This window comes from Gouania willdenowi, chromosome 13 (assembly GCF_900634775.1).
Source record: "Gouania willdenowi chromosome 13, fGouWil2.1, whole genome shotgun sequence".
Classification (NCBI taxonomy): Eukaryota; Metazoa; Chordata; class Actinopteri; order Blenniiformes; family Gobiesocidae; genus Gouania; species Gouania willdenowi.
The window spans coordinates 1297993-1318742 of record NC_041056.1 but is presented as its reverse complement, the minus strand read 5'-3'; the positions used below and the strand labels follow the sequence as shown (position 1 = coordinate 1318742).

At 37.0% G+C, this 20750-nt stretch overlaps 1 protein-coding gene across 2 annotated transcripts in view; it reads right to left on the bottom strand.

The window, feature by feature from the left end:
* The window catches only part of slc8a2b (solute carrier family 8 member 2b), a 119718-nt gene that overhangs the window by 44937 nt on the left and 54031 nt on the right, over positions 1 to 20750 (bottom strand). For both annotated transcript variants that reach the window (XM_028464398.1, XM_028464399.1), the window contains one exon: positions 8796 to 8833. The gene's annotated coding sequence lies outside the window, so the exon portion shown is untranslated. The remainder of the gene's footprint in view (positions 1 to 8795; positions 8834 to 20750) is intronic.

Genomic DNA, 20750 nt, shown 5'->3' with positions numbered 1-20750 from the left:
CATAAACTGTTTCAATCTCTCCCTTCTGGAAGGAGGTTTAGGTCCACCAGGACCAGAACCTCCAGACACAAAAACAGCTTCTTTCCCTCTGCCACCATCCACATGAACACACCCCAAGTCACCCACTGAACCCCCCCCCCCCCCACCTCCATGATGACATTATCTGCTGCACTGTATATATATATATATATATATATATATATATATATATATATATATTTATCCTATTTATCCTTTATTCTCTATCTATCCTTTATTTATCCCTCATCCTTTATATTTATCATTATTATTATTATTATTATTGTTGCTGGGTTGTTCTTTGTTTTTTTATTTTTTTTATTTTTTGTTGTTGTTTGTTTTGTGCACCAACTACCAAGACAAATTCCTTGTACTGTCCTTAAAACTGTACATGGCCATTAAAAACATTTCTGATTCTGATTCTGAAGCAAACATACAAAAAACACACAGCATTGCTTATTGTGTTTCTTCACGTCATGCTTTTTCCTCTGAACAAACTGCACAGTGTGTGTGTGTGCATGTGTGCGTGTGTGTGTGTGTGTTTCTACACATTGTAATTCATCTCCCACCCACGCCTGCCCTCTATAATTACAAAAGGCCTGGCTCCCTTCCACGCCACCTAGAGCACACCTCATTTGTGTGTGTGTGTGTGTGTGTGTGTCTCAATCAAATACCTAAATACCACCACCTCCGCTCCCTGGTAATCACACTCTCAATCAACAGTCAGCTTTTCCACACTGAAACAAAAGGTTTAGGTCCGCACGCACGCACGCACACACACACACACACACACACACACACACACACACACACACACACACACACACACACACACACACACACACACACACACACACACACACACACACACACACACACACACACACACACACACACACACACACACACACACACACACACACACACACACACCTAATGCGACTCCAGCAACTTATTTTTTTTTATTATTTTACATAATAGTGAAAACTAGGTCACATTAATGTTGAAGTTGCTCATTTTCCGACCTAAAAATAAAATTCTGGGATAAATTAAAATCCCATTTTTGTGTTTTCCATGAGCTGAAGCTCTACGTTAGACCTCCTGTTGTCTCGCTCCACCACAGCCCACTAGTCTATCTGCTCTCGTATAATTACATATATGTGTATGAAAAATACAACACAAAAAAAAATGTTTTAAAAAAATGACTCCAAAAACATATATAATGACAAAAAAATTACTTTAAAAACACAATACGACAACAAAAACACAGAAAATAACAGTAAAATACACAGAAGCAGAACAAAAATGACTCTAAAAACACACACAATGGCAGAGAAATACACAAAAAGACCACAAATATACACATTTTTTGTGTAAATGACGCATCATCAATCGACCTCTCTTCAAGCGACGCGACTCACTCAATTCCAGCGACTCAATCGTGCGATCGGAGTCACTGAAAGTTAACAATGCTGAACTTTTCAAGCGTCACGTTACTGGACAAACATAGAAACATGGAGGAAAGAGTCATCATGGCGGTATGCGACCAACCCCGTCCTCTACGACACCTGAGCTCCTTTTTACCTGAACCGCAATTACATAAAATAAATATTGCGTCTATCCTTCCAGCATTTCTGGATTTACAGTGGGATCATTTTTTTTACATGATCATTTCATTTTTGTATATATTTGTCATTGTCTTTTGTGTTTTCGGGGTAAATTTGTGTATTTTCTTTGTCTTTTTGTGTAAATTGTGTGTGTTGTTTTTTTTTTTTGCTGTTTTGTTTATTTCACCATCATTGTGTGCTTTTGGTGTCAGTTTGTGCTTTGGGGTAATTTTTCTTTAAATTTGCTGTTTTCTCTTTTTCTTGTCCGTTTGTGCAATTTTAATTTTGTCTTTTTTTAAAAGTCTATCTAATCTAATCTAATCTAATCTAATCTAATCTAAGTTCTCTGTCATTGTGTGTGTTTTTGGAGTTTTTTTGTGCGTTTATTGTGTCTGGTACAGAACATTTCATTCTCAGGTGCAGCAGTGGTTCTACCGTCATGGGTTTAAGGCCTCGGGTGCACACTTGGGTCCTCTCTGTGTGGAGTTTGCATGTTCTCTTTGTGCATGTGTGGGTTTCCTTCCACAGTTCAAAATCATGGATGTTAGGTGTGCGTATGATTTTTTGCTACAGTACAGTGAAAAATCATCACTTTGATGTTATAAAAAGTTAATCTGCATCTTAACATCGTTAGTTTAACCTTGATTTTAAACCCTTCAGACGTGCGTGTGTTTCTCAGAGTTTGGCTTTGGAGGAACCATCAAAGCTTCACCGTGAGGCCTTCAAAGACTCTGAGATCAATGAGTCAAAATCAAACATAAACCGTGTGGATAAACATCAGACCAGGACGTTTCATCTCTACTGACCTTATTAGGAGGAGCTAACTGAGGGTAGTCACTGAAACACACACACACACACCCATCCTCTCTCGCTGTATCTGGGCAGACGTCGTTAAAGACACACGAACAAATCCTTTAAAGGACCAAACGTGGCTCGTGTGGACGTGAAACCTCAAACCTTCCCTCACAGCGTAAAAAAAACAACAACATCGTCATCTTTTCATCATTTCATTTCAGCCACACAAACTGGGGGATGTAGTGTCCTCTAGTGGTCATAGAAAGTATTACATAAGCAATGTAGAGATGTAGAAAAAAACCCGGCAGGAGGATACGTACAACCTGATATCTCTGTTAGCTACACCTAAACAAACATTCTCTGTCAGAGAGAAGCTGTACTATGAAGCAGGATATAAACACGTTCGTTTAAGACAGGTGATTTCAGACAGAATAAATGGGCGGAGCTTACGGCGTCAGACCAATCACAATCACAGAGAAACTGTAGAGCAACTTACGGCTCAATTGAGAAAAAGCAGGAAGAAAAGAAGACAGACAGGAAGCTGCTGATACTGTTAATGATGATCAATATTAATCCATGGGATGATAAACAGACAGTTTCACTTTATTACAGCACACACGTTCTCTTTTTCTAAGAGAACTGATTGGTCAGGAGGCGGGGCTTTAGCACTCGCTCAGATCTGATCCACTTCATAACGTGATCCAGACCAGGTCATGTGTTCAGCCTAAGTAACCATGGTGATTTAGCCTGGAAATATGTTATCCAGCGTCATAGTACAGCACACACCGATTAAAGTTAGTGCGATACGATGAATTATGAATTATGAATTATGACGGTGGAAGACCGAGTACAATGGGAAAGTCCAAACTAACAAAACAGACCCAAGACCGACCGGAAAACACTCACAACATTTTTTGCATTTTATTTGTTGTGTGTGTGTTTGTGTTTGCAGTTATTTTTGTGTATTTATCTGTAATTAAAAATACAGTAATTTTGTGCTATTTTGTTGTCCTTTATTGTGTTTTTAGATAATTTTGTGTATTTTTGTTGTTGTTTTGTGTACTTTTCTATAGTTGTGTTGAATTTGATGTTTTATTTGTTCTTAGGAGTCATTTTATGAATCTTTCTGTAATTAAAAACACATTTTCTGCATCTCTGTTGTTCATTTTGTGTATTTTTGTGTTCACTTTGCATATTTTACTGCCATTTTGTGTATTTTAGCTGTTGTTTTTTTCGTGTCTTTTTTGGAGTGGTTTAATGTATTTTTTTGTATAAAATAAACAGTGATGTTGTGCATCTTTGTTCTTTAAGGTGTTCTTGTTTTCACCTTGTGTATTTTGATTGTAATTTTGCATAATTTTCTGACATTTTGTGTATTTTTGCTGTTGTTTTTTATGTCGAGACGTGAGAAGGTTATAGATTGAAGTGTTGAGTGAATGGAGAGGGAAACCCTTTGTGCACAGTGAAAAATAACAGCTTTTCATGCAAATAACATAACATTAATTATAGATGGCATGTAAAACATTTTAATATCTTCATCTATGTTTAATGTGTTCAATCTATCCCCGAGAAATAAACAACAATCGATGAAAACACCCGAGGGTGATTTTACGACCTCGATACACAACAGCAAACCGTCATGAATCAGTTTAATGCTGAGTCATTAATCACATTATCATAGCATCATACCCAACATCTAGTTCTCATAATCTGAGCTTTAACAGAGAAGCATGTTTGCATAATTAAATAAAACATAAACTCTCACAAAATAATGGCCACTGAGAAGTGACACCAGCGTGGAATTCACTATTAAAGCCTAAACATCACCCAAACATCTTCCATCACTAAATAATAAAAATTATTATACATTTTATTTATAGATGCCTTTCTAAACACCCAAGGACTCCAAACAAATAGTAACAAAACAAGTTAGAAACATGTAACAGTTAAAAAAGCAGAAATCTGAGTAGTGGAGGAAAGGTAGAGATGGGTGTCGTCAGCATAGCAACAAAACAAAGAAGGTTACGCCTTGTTTTGTGCAAAAAAAACAAACAATATTATTACACCTTTTGTTATGAAAAAGTGTCATCACAGCGAAGCCACAATAATGTCACATGATTATTTTTGTGTGTTTTAAAGTCATTTTCTGTATATTTCTTGTTGTTTTGTGTATCAGGAGCTTTTTTGTTCTCGTGTGGTATGTTTATCTGTGGTTATGTGTATTTTTGGAGTAATGTGTATTTTGTTGTCAATTTACAGTGTATTTTTGTTGACCTTTGATGTGTTGATTTATATTCATCCTATTATTATTATTATTATTATTATTATTATGATTATACTGTTTCTGGTTTGGTAATTTTTTTGCACCATCCACCAAGTCAAATTCCTTATATTGTCCAAAAACTGTACTTGGCAATAAAAACCAATTTTTGATTAATGTAATTATGTTGTTTTGTGCAATTTTGTTGTAATTTTGTATATTTGTGTATATTTTCAGTCGTCTTCTGTTCTCAAAGTTATTTTGTGTATTTTCTGCTTATATTTGTATTTGCTTATATATTTGTTTTGTATGTTAATATAGCTATCTCTCCATTTATGGTTCTGAACTTCTCTACGAGGAGTTTTAAAGAAAATAACTGGAGTACTTTTAGATGATCTTTGGTAGAGTACAGTTTCTGTAAAATGCAGTAGAAGTACCTTTAAATCTAGAAATATAAATTGATTTATATGAAATTCAAGCATAAAAAGGTGTTTGACGACATCTTCATCAGGTGAACACGTAGACTTCTCCAAACATTCACACAGAAGAGACACATTTCACATTTCTTAAAGTCATCTGTTCTATATGCACCAGGTGGAGGAATGAAGAAATCTGACACACACACACACACACACACACCTGCACAGTTCACAACCAACCGCCCACTGGAGCGAGCGATATTACCACCACGCCATTAGCTTTATTACAATGAGGGACAATGAGAGCCATAAAGAGTGAGTGAAGGGGAGGAGGAGTGAGAAAGTGATCATGTCGATTAACGCTGAACAGCCACAGAACAAAGCATTTACACCATGAAAACATGTCAACCACCTCCACTGACACCAGTAGCACATGAACTGACATTAGATAAAAGAGCAATGGAGACGCAATCAGCACCAGAAGAAGAACGTTAACATGCTCAGTGTTTAGAAACATTCATATTTACAACCATCCATTTGGTTCAAATTAACCCAGAAACTTCCTTTAATCCTCACAATAACACGTTTATAGCTGGGGTTCTCAACCTTGGGGTCAGGACCCCATTTAGGTCTGCCAGATACTGGGAGGGGTTCGCCAGATGCCTTTAAGAAATTAAGAATATTTTCTGAACAATTTTTACCGGTTTTCTGCAACTACACTAAACTCCCCATATTTTAATCTATATTCATCACTTTTTCTTGCCACATTTTTGCTTCTTTTAATGTATTTTTGCTACATTTCTCCCATTTATGACACTTCTACATCACATTTTAAGGCTTTTTCTGCACATGTTCAGCACTTATAACACTTTTACGTCTAATGTCACATATGTTGACCTATTATTGTCACTTTTAACCTCTTTTCACCAGATTTCATGATTATTTTTGACAATTTAACCACATTCACCATTTGTCCCCTGACATTTCTGCCACTTTTAAGCCATTATGTGACACTTTGGACGATGTGATGATTCCAGATTTGTGAGGAAGGCTCTTTATTCAGTGTGATTTATGCTTAGCTATGATGAAGCCTGATGCACGTCTTTAAAAAATCTTAACTACTCATTGCGACAACGTGGACCAAAAGGGCGCAGGTTTTTGCTGACCTGCCTTGATTATCAAGGGCATGGCTCCTAGAGTATTTAAGACACGCCCAGTCACAGCAGCCCTGACCCCACAGTTCCATATGGAGCTGGAGTAATATCAATATAATAATAATAATAATAATAATAATAATAATAATAATAATAATACACACATTTGAATATTACATAATATTCAAAAAGAAGACAAAAAGAACTGGAATTATTATGCGTAAGTCAAGGAAACATCAAAATGATCAGCAGACGCCTCTGAAGAAGACTGGCAGTTGACAGTCGAAACATGTCAGGAGATTAAAGTACGTTTCCTGAAAAAGTTGTCTGAATAAATTAAACCTTTACATATTAATCAAAAAGAACTTTCTGGAATCATCATGAAGCTTTGTGCTGTTAGAGCATGGAAAACTCTCTCAGTAACATCTGTGTGGTCTCTAACTCTTTACATCTCCAAATAAAGCAGAATGACTGTTAACGTGCTACAGGCTGTAACTGAGGACATGCAGGACAGCAGCCCTCTAGGACAGCAGGTCATCAATGCATCTCTCTTTTATTGCATCATTCAAACTCCCCAGGGGTCAGTCGTGTAGTATTTATGACTGCACAGTGTGTTTGGGAGCCACTGCTGCTCTGAGTGTGTGATCAGACTCCTGATCTCACTAGGATCAACTTTCTGTTGGCGGTGGATAACGATGGAGATGTTTAGTATTCAGAGAGAGGAGGAGGAGGACACTGAGCTGGAAACAAAGCTGCTCTGTTCATCTCACACTCCTGCTGACTGTGTGTGTGTGTGTGTGTGTGTGTGTGCGCGCATTTGCATCCTTTCTCTGCAGTCTCAAACATTTCTTCATGCATGAAAACAAACCCAGTGGTTCTCAACCATCAGACCCTGCAAAATAAAGGTCCCAGAGAGCAGGGACCCCCACTGTAGCTGAAGGTGGTTGAACACAGACATGAACATTGAAGAACAGTCATGTGGAGACAGGACCATCTATAAGGGGGAATAAAGGGGAGAGATTTTTGGGGTCCATCCATAAAGTCAGTAAAATGATGGTCTATTGTTCTATGAATCTGTGATAACCACATTTATTTATTCATCTGAATAATATCCACTGTTATCCAGGAACGTTTATTATTATTATTATTATAGTCATCTTAAAGATGGAAATCATGGTTTTAATCACTAATAAAATGGTTCAAAGTGACCAAAAATGATGAAAAAGTTGGTGAAATGGGATTTTAAAAACCACAGAAATTGGTTAAAAGTTGTAAATTACAGTGGACAAAAACAGACAGAAAAAAAATATAATAAGGGTTCAAAAAGTGTCAGTATTGGAATAATTATTCTAAACTCGCAAATAATGGGCTTGATAAATATTCAATTTGACAAAAAATAATCATGAAACCTGGTGTAAAGAGGTTAAAAGTGACAATAATGGTCAACATGTGTGACATTAGGTGTAAAAGTGGTGGAAAGGGTTTATAAGTGCTGAACATGTCTGGAAAATTGAAAAAATGTGTACAAAAGGTATTAAAATGTGACGTAAAGGTGACAGAAATGGGAGAAATGTGGCAAAAATACATTAAAGGAGCAAAAATATGGAAAGAAAAAGTGATGAAAATAGGTTAAAATATGGTGAGTTTGGTGGAGTTGCAGAAAAAGAGTAAAAATAAGCAAAAATGTACTTAAATTGTTAAAAAAGTATTTATAATTTCTTAAAGGCATCTGGTGACCCTAATGTTTTGAACCTGTGAGGATAATACAAGTGTTTATGGGATGATTGCGGGGTCTTTCACCCCAGCCCCACCGCCCGGCCCACCCCCACCCCCCTACTGTCTCTGGACAGAAAGCAGCACTTGTAACTTTCCTGTCTCCGACCCGGTGACAGACGTACTGCTTTACGTCAGCCCAATACAAACTAATGCTAGATTATGACCAGCTGCACACGGTTGTCTACAAATTCACTTTTCTCAAACTTATATCAGGGCGGAGCCAGCAAAAAAAGGCAGAGAAGACCTTTGTCTGAGGAACGGAGCAACTCCATCAGTGACAGCTCAGCAGCAACACACAGCAATCACACACATTGTTGTCACGGCAACAGGCACGCACACACACACACACACACAACCCAGCGCTCCATCAGGCAGCACACACACAAATATCCTCTATCCATCCATCCATCCTCAGAGCCGCTTTGGCAGCACACACACAAACACACATTTCCACACTACTTTCCGTATATTACTCTCACATCATTCATTTATTTCACTTGTCTCTCTTCCTCATACTGGTCACATGGTCACATGGGACTATATGTGTGAAAACACCCTTAGTGTTACTGTTGTAGTAGGATTTTTCAGTGATCGGTTGCTACTGTCTTGGGAGAACAAAGGTGTGCATGTAGCTGTGGGGTGGGGCAGGGGGCGGGGGGTGTGGAGTGTTTACGACAGTGACATAACCAAAAGGGACCTTTAGGGGGAGCTCTAAGCACTAGTTACTTAGTTCTGCTTTAACAAACGCACCAAATGTGTCACTCACCCTGAATCATGAGGCGACGTGTGGTGGATTCTGCTGCCCTGAAACAAAAGAGGAAAATGAAGATCAGCTCCTTCATCACACCATCATCATCATCATCATCTCATTTCTATTAACACAACATATCTGTAGAAGCTCTCGCACACACACTGCATCAACCAGAGCTGTTTGGAGACGCTAGCTTTTGCTCAGGGAACCCCACAAACACAAACCAGCGGGCAACAGTTAGAACAAACTCAGTAGATGAAAATCGAAAATAAAAATCAATGTTTTAAGTATTTTTTTTTTTAACAGATAATCAAAATAAAAGTATATATATATAATATTTTAGTGCTGGGACTTTATTACGTTAAGTGCGATTAATTAATTACAGAAAAATAACGCACAAATATAAAATAACACCATTAATCTTTTTTTTTTGTGCGCTCCAAACAGCGTAGAACCTTTCTAATTTCACAAGTTTCCGGTATACCTGTAATACTGATGCACAGAGCACAACACAAGAAACAGGAGAACTAAAAGGAGAAGTGCTGTTTTTATTTGAAAACAAAAAAACACATTTGGTTTTAGAAAGTTTAGAAAAAAATCTGTGACAAGACGGCGTAGACAGAAACACCTCAGCAGCAGGAGGAACGCTTTAACGCTACAACCATCAAACACATTCTCATTTGGTCATAATTGACAACTCTACTTAAGCTCCTCCCACTATTTGAATACATACCTCCGACGGGCACTTTACTAGTTTTAGTTAAATTTAAGTTTGTGCTTTGTGAACAATGCAATCATAATATTTTTTATTCATATTACACATTGTTAGCACTGTGTGATAAAAATAATACACTATTATGTTAAGATCATTTATTGTTTTCTTTGATTCAGTCATAAACCAACAAACATTTAAACTGGAATAACGTTTATTCTCGTGTCAAATATTAGGTTAATAATTTAGATTAATCAACATTAATTAATTACAAAGTCTCTAATTAATCAGATTTATTTAATCAAGTTTCACCTCTAGTAAATTTATGAAATGATGCAACCAGCATTGTGGGATAAAGGAGTCTGGTTCAGGATCGCTCCAGGACCAGACTCAGACAAATCTGGTACATCTGATGCATTTAGCAGAATGTAACTGTCAGGGCAAAATTGTTAGTTATGTTTATTAACATATTTACTCATAGACCTTATTCTTTTTAAGGCTTTAAGTTGAGACTTTTCATTTCTGCTGTCTCATGTTTTCTACTCTCTTCTCGAGGTCAGCTTCCCAAAACACATCTTATCCCTCAGACACAGAGGCATGACACACTCACATGCCTACACACACTCACATAGTCACACATACACACCCAATACACATCCATTCATACACACAAACACCATACACGCACACACCTCCAACACTCACGACAATCAGGAGATACCAGGGAACTGGTTGTTTTGACCTAAAGAAGAAACTGTCTCTTTTCACCCTCTTCTATCACCTCCACCCTGTCCTCTTTATCTCCTGGGGGGAGGAGGGAGGGGGACTGAGGGGGAATATAGGTGATGAGTTAGAACTGTGCCACTCTGTCATCGGACGTCCGCCCGGGGCGGTCACTAATTTTGTCCATCTTTGTACTCTTTTTTATTTAGTTTTATAATAAACCTTTTTTATAAAATGCCTCGCCTGGACTCCATCATTCAACCAGAGCAATAAATCATGTCTCCAAATGAGGTCAACCGCAAATTTGCCGTGACATAACCTTCCTGTGACCTTTCTATGTGGAGTTTGCACGTTCTCGCAGGCTCCTCCCATAATCCAAACACATGCATGTTAGGATTACAGGTGAAATAATCTGCTGTGTTGACGAGGTGAAAGCCAGCCCAGGATTCTGCAGCTCATTCCCCGTCCTGTGTGTGTGTCAGTGCAGACGTGTGTGAGATAGCAAGGACTCGCCTCCACAGAGGACGATGCACAGATTGGAGAATTGATCGGTGAACGCAGGAGGAAGACAAAGCGTCGGAGAGAAGGAGAGCGGAACGATGAGGAGGCGGCGAGCCGTCACATTAAGGACAGTCTGAGATATTAAGAACAGTTTCCTCCTGAGTAAAGAGATGGATTCATATTCCTAAAAGTTATGAACAACAACGAGTCTTTAGTTTGTTCTGACTGAACGAACTTTATTCATCCCACAGTGAGGAAAACATGAGATTCCCTAACAAGGAGTCAACCTGAGATGCAGCAATCTAAATCAGTCGTTAGTCATTGGCCACGGTTACATGATGTTTTTTAATTCGGAATTAGTTATTCGAAATTAAATTATTCGGAATTAAAGTAGTAATTTCATATTGAGGTTTACGTGGAAAACAGGTTTATTCAGCTTTATTCAATTCCTCTTTTGGTCTATGGGTTGTGATGGTTCTGATTGGACAACAACACACCAATAGGGTAAAACTTTAAATCAGAATAATTTAATTAGGAATAATTAATTTTGAATTAAAAAACCTCATGTAACCGTGGCCAGTGACAGGAACAACATCTGCTCACGGAACCAAAGTTAAGTTTCTTGTTGGATTCATGCTGCTCATTAAAGATTGAGTTTGTAAGTCATTACTGAATAGATTAAATTTTGTGTTCGATCAGATTGAATAAACTGAAAAGATCATATTGTTCGTTTGTAATATGATTACTGTTGGATTTGGATACCGACACATACACCTTGTTTTAAAGTATGAAGTAGCCACAAAGTGAAGAAAAAAAAGCCTGTTAATATCGTGATAATCGTATCGAAACACCCTGAATCAAATGTTGAGGTTCCTTAAGGCTCAAACATACTCAGGCAAACACTCGCAAAGCAGAGTACGCTAGGCCAATTCAATGCAAAGCTCAGATTTTATTACCGCCAGGACTTCTCTGCATAGTTGGTGTCACACAAAACACTGCTCAGCATTGTATCCACCATCATTAAACGTAACACCGACCTGTATTTCACCTCCTGGTGAGACAGGAAAGATGGACACGAGCTACGACAGTAGCGGCACCTTTAAAACACGTCCAGGAGAACAAGCACTACAGAGAAGCGCTAGGAATCATGGGATATGTAGGATTTTAATGGAAACTACTACGCGACGGGGCGCCGCTCAGCCCTGAGTCTGATTGAGCCTTTAGATGTCACACCCCTAGGGTACACAGCTCAGGCTCTTCTCTGATTGGACAGATGGCAGTATTATGAATAAATCCCTTTATAATGGTTTTGCTACAGTTATATAATTCCTGTTGTAAAAAGTCAGCTCCAAACGTCACATAGCAGAAACTCTTCCTCCTGACAATCCTGGCTCCTCCTACCCTATAAGAATGTGAGCTCCTCCCTCTCAGACTACCTCAGGTAAAACAAACATTCCAGTTTAATATAGAATATCCATTATACTTTATTGTCATATATGTAAAGATACATACACTAAATGTGTTCTCTGCATTTAACCCCTCCCTGAGGAGCAGTGGGTAGCAGTTCCATTTTTAGTAGCCGTTATATCACCTCGTATCACCTTTGACGTGTTTGTGACCCAATGCGACGCAGCGATTGGACAAAACAGCGACTGTCATCTTGAATGCACTATATTCCTGTAATCAGTGAAGGAGAGGAGGAGAAGAAAGCAACGTAGCAGCTCCGGTGAGTGTTTGAAGCAGCTGACTCAGCTCATTGACTCCACGGCTACTGCCGCACACACACCGCGAAACAGCGTTTGTCTGACTCACAATCACAATAGCCTCTTAAATATCCATGTGTTTTACTGTAATATGCAGTTTTTTGGCTGAAAACAATAACAAGAGTGTGAGGATAGCAAAATAAAAGTGCTAGTGATCAGCTGTTGTGTGGAGTCAGCGTCTACAGACACGCCCACACATGAATATGTATGAGTAGGCCCCAGAGCAGCCTGTTTTTAGAACTGCTCAGAAAATCAGAGGCTTAAACTCGAGTTTGGAAAAATAAACCTTAAATACTACGTTGTTGGGGTTCTTAGAACAAATGGAGATGTGTGAAAAATAGCATAATACTGGACTTTCAAAGCTGTTACATTTCTATGGAAATAAAATGAGAAAACTGATAAAAATTTACCAAGCAGAAACTTTTTTAGGGGACATTTAACCAGGAGGTTTTTTAAGCCTTTTGGCCCGAGTCAAACAGACGTTGTAATTAAAGACGGTCCCTAAGTGGCTCTTATGTAAATGCTGATGAAGGTTTTAGTTGATCAAAGCTCTATATGAGAGCAGATGAAGAGTGAGAGTGTGGGAACAAAAAGGCCTCTCAGCAAACCTCAGAGTGAGAAGAAATCCATAAAAAACCAACTGAGCTTCTGTCAGGATGGACGCAGATTTTAATATTTAATATTATATCCTGACAGAGAAACTGTAAATCTGTTTAATGTGATCATAATCTGTCCTGATTTATTAACCTGTGCACCAGCTACACCTGCTACACCTGCTACAGGTGACTCACTCTGTTCTTTGGTCTCATTGGTTACTGTCATGGAATAAATGATCAATGAACACTTTTTAAGTGTGAAGAGCAGACATGGAAACATCTAATTATGGAAGCAATAAATACACAACGTTACTGCAAAAACAAACTGATTATCTGTTGTAGTCTGTCTGTTTAGTTTGGTTGTAGATCTAAACCATAGATAGTGCCCCATTGGCCCCTCCCACCACCACTCACTCACACACTACATTCATACTAGACAATTCATCAGCATTTACAATCTGATATTAGTATTCTAGTAGTATATTTTTCTCTCTAATTGTCTGCTTTTGTTGTTTTTTTGTGTGTTTTTAATGTCATTTTGAATATTTTTCACTCATTTAGTGGCTTTTGTTTCCATTGTGTTTTTGAAATAGTTTTGTGCATCTATTTCTCCCATTTTGTGTGTTGACTTTTGTGGCCGCACGATATTAGACCGAAACAACAACTGTTTCAAACGCATTTTTTAAAATTGTGGTTTGGGTAATTTTATTTTGAAAAACTGTCTGTGGTTGAGGATTACTGCTGTAAAGCACCGTAAAGGTTGATCCTCCAAATTTAGTGCAATTTATCCCCCAAAAATACTATAAATTACATCAAGATTTAAAAGCTTTGTCACAAATGTAAGAATTTTTAATGTAATATCCATGGAAGGATTCATATCTGTAACTCATGTCTTTATATTTACAATATTGTAATTTAATTACAGACTCACCTAAAATATCTGTCTCGTTATTCAGATTAAACTGGGTCATGTGTGAGTTTTCCACGACTAAACCTGATGAAAGTCATCTTAAAACCATAAAATCAACGTTTTATGGTAAATAGAATATAAACAATCATATTTCTTCTGTAAAGTCAGTATTCCTGCACTGAAGAACCCACTGCACTACAGTTGCCATATCTGAGTTTTTATTTGGTAATTCATTCTTTTCTGTATTTTGGATCCTAAACTAAACTAAAGGACGCTGCGTTCCTGGTGAAGTGTCATCTTCACATTTTAATGAGCTCCTCTTTCATCAGTAAATCAGAGACGAGACACCAAACCTTGACAGGTGGTAATTACTGCTCTCATCTCTCAAAAGGCCATCGTTGTTATGAGTTAATGAACAGCACATCCTCCCAGGTCAGCCTCTCTCTGAGGCTCCGCCCACTCTCTTCCACCTCCTGAGTTTCCACCAGCGACGCATGATAAGTATCGGTTTGATAACGTATCAACCGCCCGCCCGTGTTACACAGATCTCACTCAAAATCTGACGTGCTTCAGTGCATTTCTGCTTTGTATAAATTCATGATAATATTTAACTATTCAGTGTGTTTGTCAGCCTGTAATAACATGTGATTAGGGAAAGAAAATGAAATAAATGGAAACTCTGTTATCGTAGCAGTTTGTTGTTCTTATGCTGAGTAATTTCCATAATGTGCAGAACAAACGGCATTTGATGCAAACGTAACTGTATCCTCGACCAATTAGATTTGATTTATCAGAATGAAACAATATGAGCTCAATATGGTTTTATTCAATTCATCTCAGCTGCCACTCGGATCGGCTTCAGCTCTGGTTGACATCATCGACTAGTCGACGTCGACTCAAGTGTGCACATGAAGTCGACCTTTAAAATTATGACGTCGTTCAACCCCTGCCATCTATAAGTCAGTAAAATGATGTTCTATTGTTCTATGAATCTGTGATAACCACATTTATTTATTCATCTGAATAATATCCACTGTTATCCAGGAACATTTATTATTATTATTATAGTCATCTTGAAGATGGAAATCATGGTTTTAATCACTAATAAAATGGTTCAAAGTGACCAAAAATGGTGGAAAAGGTGGTGAAATGGGATTTTAAAAACCACAGAAATTGGTTAAAAGTTGCAAGAGTAAATTTTCCCACTGCGTAATTAATAAAGACACTCTACTCTAAATTAGTGGCCAAAAACTGAGAGAAACATTGGTAAAAAGAGTTCAAAGTGTCAATATTGGAACAATTAGTTTCAAGTGGCAAATACTGGGTATGAGAAATCATGAATGTGGTTAAATTGGCAAAACAATTATTATGAAATCTGGTGAAAAGAGGTTAAAAGTGACAATAATGTGTCAACATATGTGACATTAGGTGTAAAAGTGGTGAAAGGGTTTATAAGTGATGAACATGTCTGGAAAGTGGAAAAAATGTGCAGAATAAGCATTAAAATGTGATTTATTAAAGTCATTTGGCAAAAATACATTAAAAGGAGCAAAAATATGGCAAGAAAATGTAATGAAAATATGTTAAAATATGGTGAGTTTGTTCATAAAGTATTCTTAGTTGAATCCCTGCAGGTGTAAAGGAAACACTTGTGTTACATAATGATTCTAATATGTTTTAAAGTGTTTACATCCAAATGTGACCAAAATGACTGGATCCTTCCCCACGCTGTCAAAGACAACCATCATCAAGTGCTTTATTAATGTAAGGGTGACTAATGATGAAGTGTTTCCTAAATGTGAATTATTATTGATCTTTAGAGGCTGTTCTAATATCAGCTGCTGTAATGACTTACAGATGATGTGATATTGATTTTGAGGAGCTTTAAAAAAACACAGGAAAAACTGGAGAAAATATTTGTCTTTATCTGCATAACTAACGATGAAAACGTCCCAGTTTATCATGAAATTACAAAATATTCACGATGGGGAAACCATAGTATTGTTTACAGAACGTGAACATTTGTTGGATGCAACGTTATATTATAATGACAGATCAGAGACTTTAGATAAATACCTCAGTTTGAGCTGGAATAACTATTCACTGTAACTCAATAAAATAAAACTATAACAGCATATGTTCAGGATCAAATGTTCACTTTATAGTTATCTTAAAATCTATAAAGATGTTGAAAAAACAATCTAATGTAATTTAGTCAAAACGAATCTGATTTGATCTAACCTAATATGAGATGATCTAATATTGTCTGATCTAATATGAACTGATAATCAAATACAATCTAATATTATTTACTTTAAATGTTCATTTAAAATGAATAAAAAAAGTTGTTTTTAAAAAAAACAACAACAGTAAATTAAGAATGTCTAACTTTCAAAAATCCTGTTCAAATATTTAAATTTTTCCAATTGTTTGGATTTGTTTTATTTCATTTGTAATTATTTCATACATTTTTAATCATTCGTTTTTCTATTAGATTTCTTTAATTTTTTAATACTTTGTACTGTATAGATTTGCATGGTCTGCTGGTAATGTTTTAAAAATAATAATAATAATAATAATAATAATAATAATAATAATAATAATAATAATCCAATCATTTTCAATACTTAAAAAAATGAATTTTAAGAATTTTTTTCAGGGAATTAAAAAAAAAATTAGTTTTTTTTGTCTTACTTTCAAAAATCATTTTTAAATCTTCAAAAAAAAATTTCAATTGCCATTTGTATTTGTGTTATTTCATTTGTAATTAATTATTTTTTAATCATTCATTTATCTGTTAAATGTATTTTATTTGTTTTAATGTTATTTACAGGCTTTATTATGGTCTGGGGGAAATATAATTAATAACTTAACAAGATTATCACTCCAATCATTTATAATACTTTTTAAATGTTTTTTTTGCACGTTGTTTAATTTGCACAAACACAATGTGTCTGCAGGCAATGCTAATTGTAGAAGTTGCTCAGGGCTTTGATATTCATAACACGTTTAAACACATGAACAAAGCCGCCGTGATAATGATTTTTTCCCTCCACCGACGCTCCTGCAGCAACGAATAAATTAACAGATTTTCTGTTTTATAAAACGAGGAGCTGTTAGAAATAAATCAAATACTTATATATTTCAGAGTCAGTTGAGTCTGTGTTTTATTGTGTATCTGATTCAGTTTTTAATAAATGATCTGAACAATAATCAGTTGTTTTAGTGACAGAAATAAATCAGTTTTTGATGAGAAACCTTAGAGCAGGGGTTCTCAACCTTGGGGTCACCAGATGCCTTCAAGAAACTAAGAATATTTTTACAACAATTTGAGTCAATTTTCTCTTATTTTTACCTTTTTTCTGCAACTACATCAAACTCACCATATTTTCACCCATTTTCATCACTTTTTCTTGCTACATGTATTTTTAACATTACTATCGTTTCTGCACATTTTTCAACTTTCCAGACATGTTCATCACTTATAAACCCTTTCCACCACTTTTCCACCTCGTCACATATGTTGACCATTATTGTCACTTTTAACCTCTTTTCACCAGATTTAGTGATTATTTTGGACAATTTCATCACATTCACCATTTGTCATGTCCATTATTTACCAGTTTAAACTAAGTGTTCCAATATTGACAATTTGAGCCCTTTTTACCACTTTTTTCTGTATTTGACCACTTTGATTTTCAACTTTTCACCAGTTTCTGTGATTTTTAAAAAAAAAATCCCATTTCACCTCCTTTTGCACCATTTTTGGTCACTTTGAACCATTTTATTAGTGATTAAAACCAGGATTTCCATCTTTAAGATGACTATAATAATAATAATAAACGTTCCTGGATAACAGTGGATATTATTCAGATGAATAAATAAATGTGGTTATCACAGATTCATAGAACAATGGACCATCATTTTACTGACTTTATGGATGGACCCCAAAAATCTCTCCCCTTTATTCCCCCTATAGATGTTTTCTACGCATCACTTCTTCTTGAACTCTGGTGTTTTTCTCTCCATCTCCTGGTCGTACTCTGAACTCTTGTTTTTTGAGCGTTTGTTGTGCAGAAGCACGAGGACGGTTTGGCAGCTCAGTATTTGGCTCGTCCTGGATGAGTCGTGACTCGTGGTGGGTCCTCTCTGGCCCCCTGCAGGTGTTCACCTGTCACTACGAGAACTCAGCCAAGCTTCCTCAATCTACCTCCACGGCCTCCATGGAAAGACAAAACATGTTTTGGTAACACTTTACTTAAAGTTTTATATATAAGGCTGACATTATCTGTCATTAGCATGAATATGGTGTCATTAAGTGTCGCTCGTTACCCTAAAAACAACCCTAACCAGTGGGGGCTGGTGCGTTTTTAAGCTGGGCTACTGGACTTACAACGCCCTCACTTTGTTGTTCTTGTTGTTGTTGTGCACACGAGTTAAAATCGTTACTCTGTTAAATGTGGTAGCTATAATCTATGGATGTGTACGCATTGATGCTCGGAGCCCAATTTCCGATTTGGGGCCCCAAAAGAAAAAAAAATGAAAGTTGATTCCTCGTTTATTTGTGAGTCAAATATTACTACGGTTGGTGGCATTGAATCATGGCACATACCAATATATGAATGTGGGGCACCAGGGGGCCCATTTTTCAAATGACTACTCCTCCGTTCGTTGAATCAGGCTGTAATCTGACATGAATATTCTATGAACGGACGTCTAGAGCCTCTCTGAGACCTTTTTTTACTCAGTGGAACCGAATCATTTGACTGAATTCTCAGGAACATGGTATGTGCTTTTCGGCGCGGAGACGTTCCGCGGGTCCGGCCGTAGTTCCTCAGAACTTCTGCAAACGTATTTCCACAAAACCCATAAACAAGAAGGGAAAAATGTATATACAATAGAGTGAGTTATTATACTTTTTTGAAATTGTATTTGTTTTTATTTTGTTTTTCAGATTGTTTACATTTTTATTTACTTATTTTTTTAGTTAGTTAACAAGTAATTAAATACAAAAGGGGGGTAACAAAGGAAGTGAGGTTTAGTCTGACGTGCTTCTAGGCTGGAAATTTGAAAAATGCCTTGATTATGGATCAGTTAAATTCAAGGCCTGGGGGCCAAATCTGGCCCTTCAGAGATTTATATTAATAAAGTAGTCTGAAAAACACTTGCAGACAATTGAAAATCATAAGAAGTCCCTGTCTGCGTTTCCTTTGGTTAAATTAGAAACAGTTCACGTCATGATTTATGTTGGTTTTTAACTGAAATACAGACACATTTCAGAATAAAACGCTCTGAGCAGGACATTGTGTGGGTGTGTGAGTGTGTGAACATGTTAATTTCTCCTGCTCCATCCTCCACCATCTGCCACCCCAGTGTGTGTGTGTGTGTGTGTGTGTGTGTGTGTGTGTGTGTGTGTGCGCGCAGTAGATACATGTGTACCTTTGTGTGCTTTGACCTGGAAGTGTGAGGGTGAGTTGTGAAGTGAAGTGCAACAGGACACCAGCAGAGAGACCGACTGGACTGAGCTGACCTCACACACACACACACACACACACACACACACACACACACACACACACACACACACACACACACACACACACACACACACACACACACACACACACACACACACACACACACACACACACACACACACACACACACACACACACACACACACACACAGAGTACAATAATTACCATGGCCTGGATCACTGTCAGTCATACACTTGCCCTTCATTTTGAGGAAAATGCAAATAAATTCACACAACGAGCTCAATGAGAGACAAACCTACGATATTGAAAACACACACATTTCTACAAAATAGTTTGTTTCACGACAAAAATCCGAAAATTAAACAAAAAAATATCAATTCATGTATATATTCCAATTTTTTTGTGACAATATCAAATATCAATATTTCTTTAGCACATTAAAGCTGCAGTATGTATGTTTTTTTTGTTGTTGTTGCTTCATTTGGTCTCAAATCCATCCTAACCTTTGATGATACTGTATTTCAAAGTGTTCTGAGAGGAGTAAAAGTCTCCATCGCAGAGTCGGACACAAGGGTTACATGGTAAAGCAAGTCAAAAAAAAAGGAAGAACGACATAGAGAAGCAACAGAAGACACAAACATGTTCAGGTGGAACGTATGTGGAACGGACTCAAAGAGGACATTCGTGACCGTGCACTGTCTGCGTCACATACCAAGTCAAAGGGAGAGTTATAGCGGATGGAGTAAATAATGTGTAAACCTAGAGAAGCATGTCCAAGGTGAAGAGAACATTCACAATTCATTTTACATTCTGGATGTGGAGTGGTGTGGGTCTGCTCTGACCTGCAGCTGGGAGCTTTGTGACGGGGGAGGAGCTCACAGCAGCCGCTTTATTACTATATTGGGCCATAGCATATATTCATCTTAAAGATGTAAATCCTTGTTTTATTCAGAAATTAGATTGGTTAAAAGTTACCAAAAATGGTGAAAAATATTTTAAAAACCACAGAAATTGGTTAAAAGTTGTAAACTAGAGTGGTCAAAAATGAACAGAAAGTGTCAATATCAGCTTAATAGTGGCAGAAACGGTTTTTTAAAAGTAGGAACAATTACTTCAAACAAAAATAAGCATGAAATATGATAAAAACAGGTTAAAAGTGACAATAATGGGTCAACATATGTGACATTAGGTGTAAAAGTGGTGGAAAGGGTTTATAAGTGCTGAACATGTCTGGAAAGTGGAAAAAATGTGCAGAAAAGTCATTAA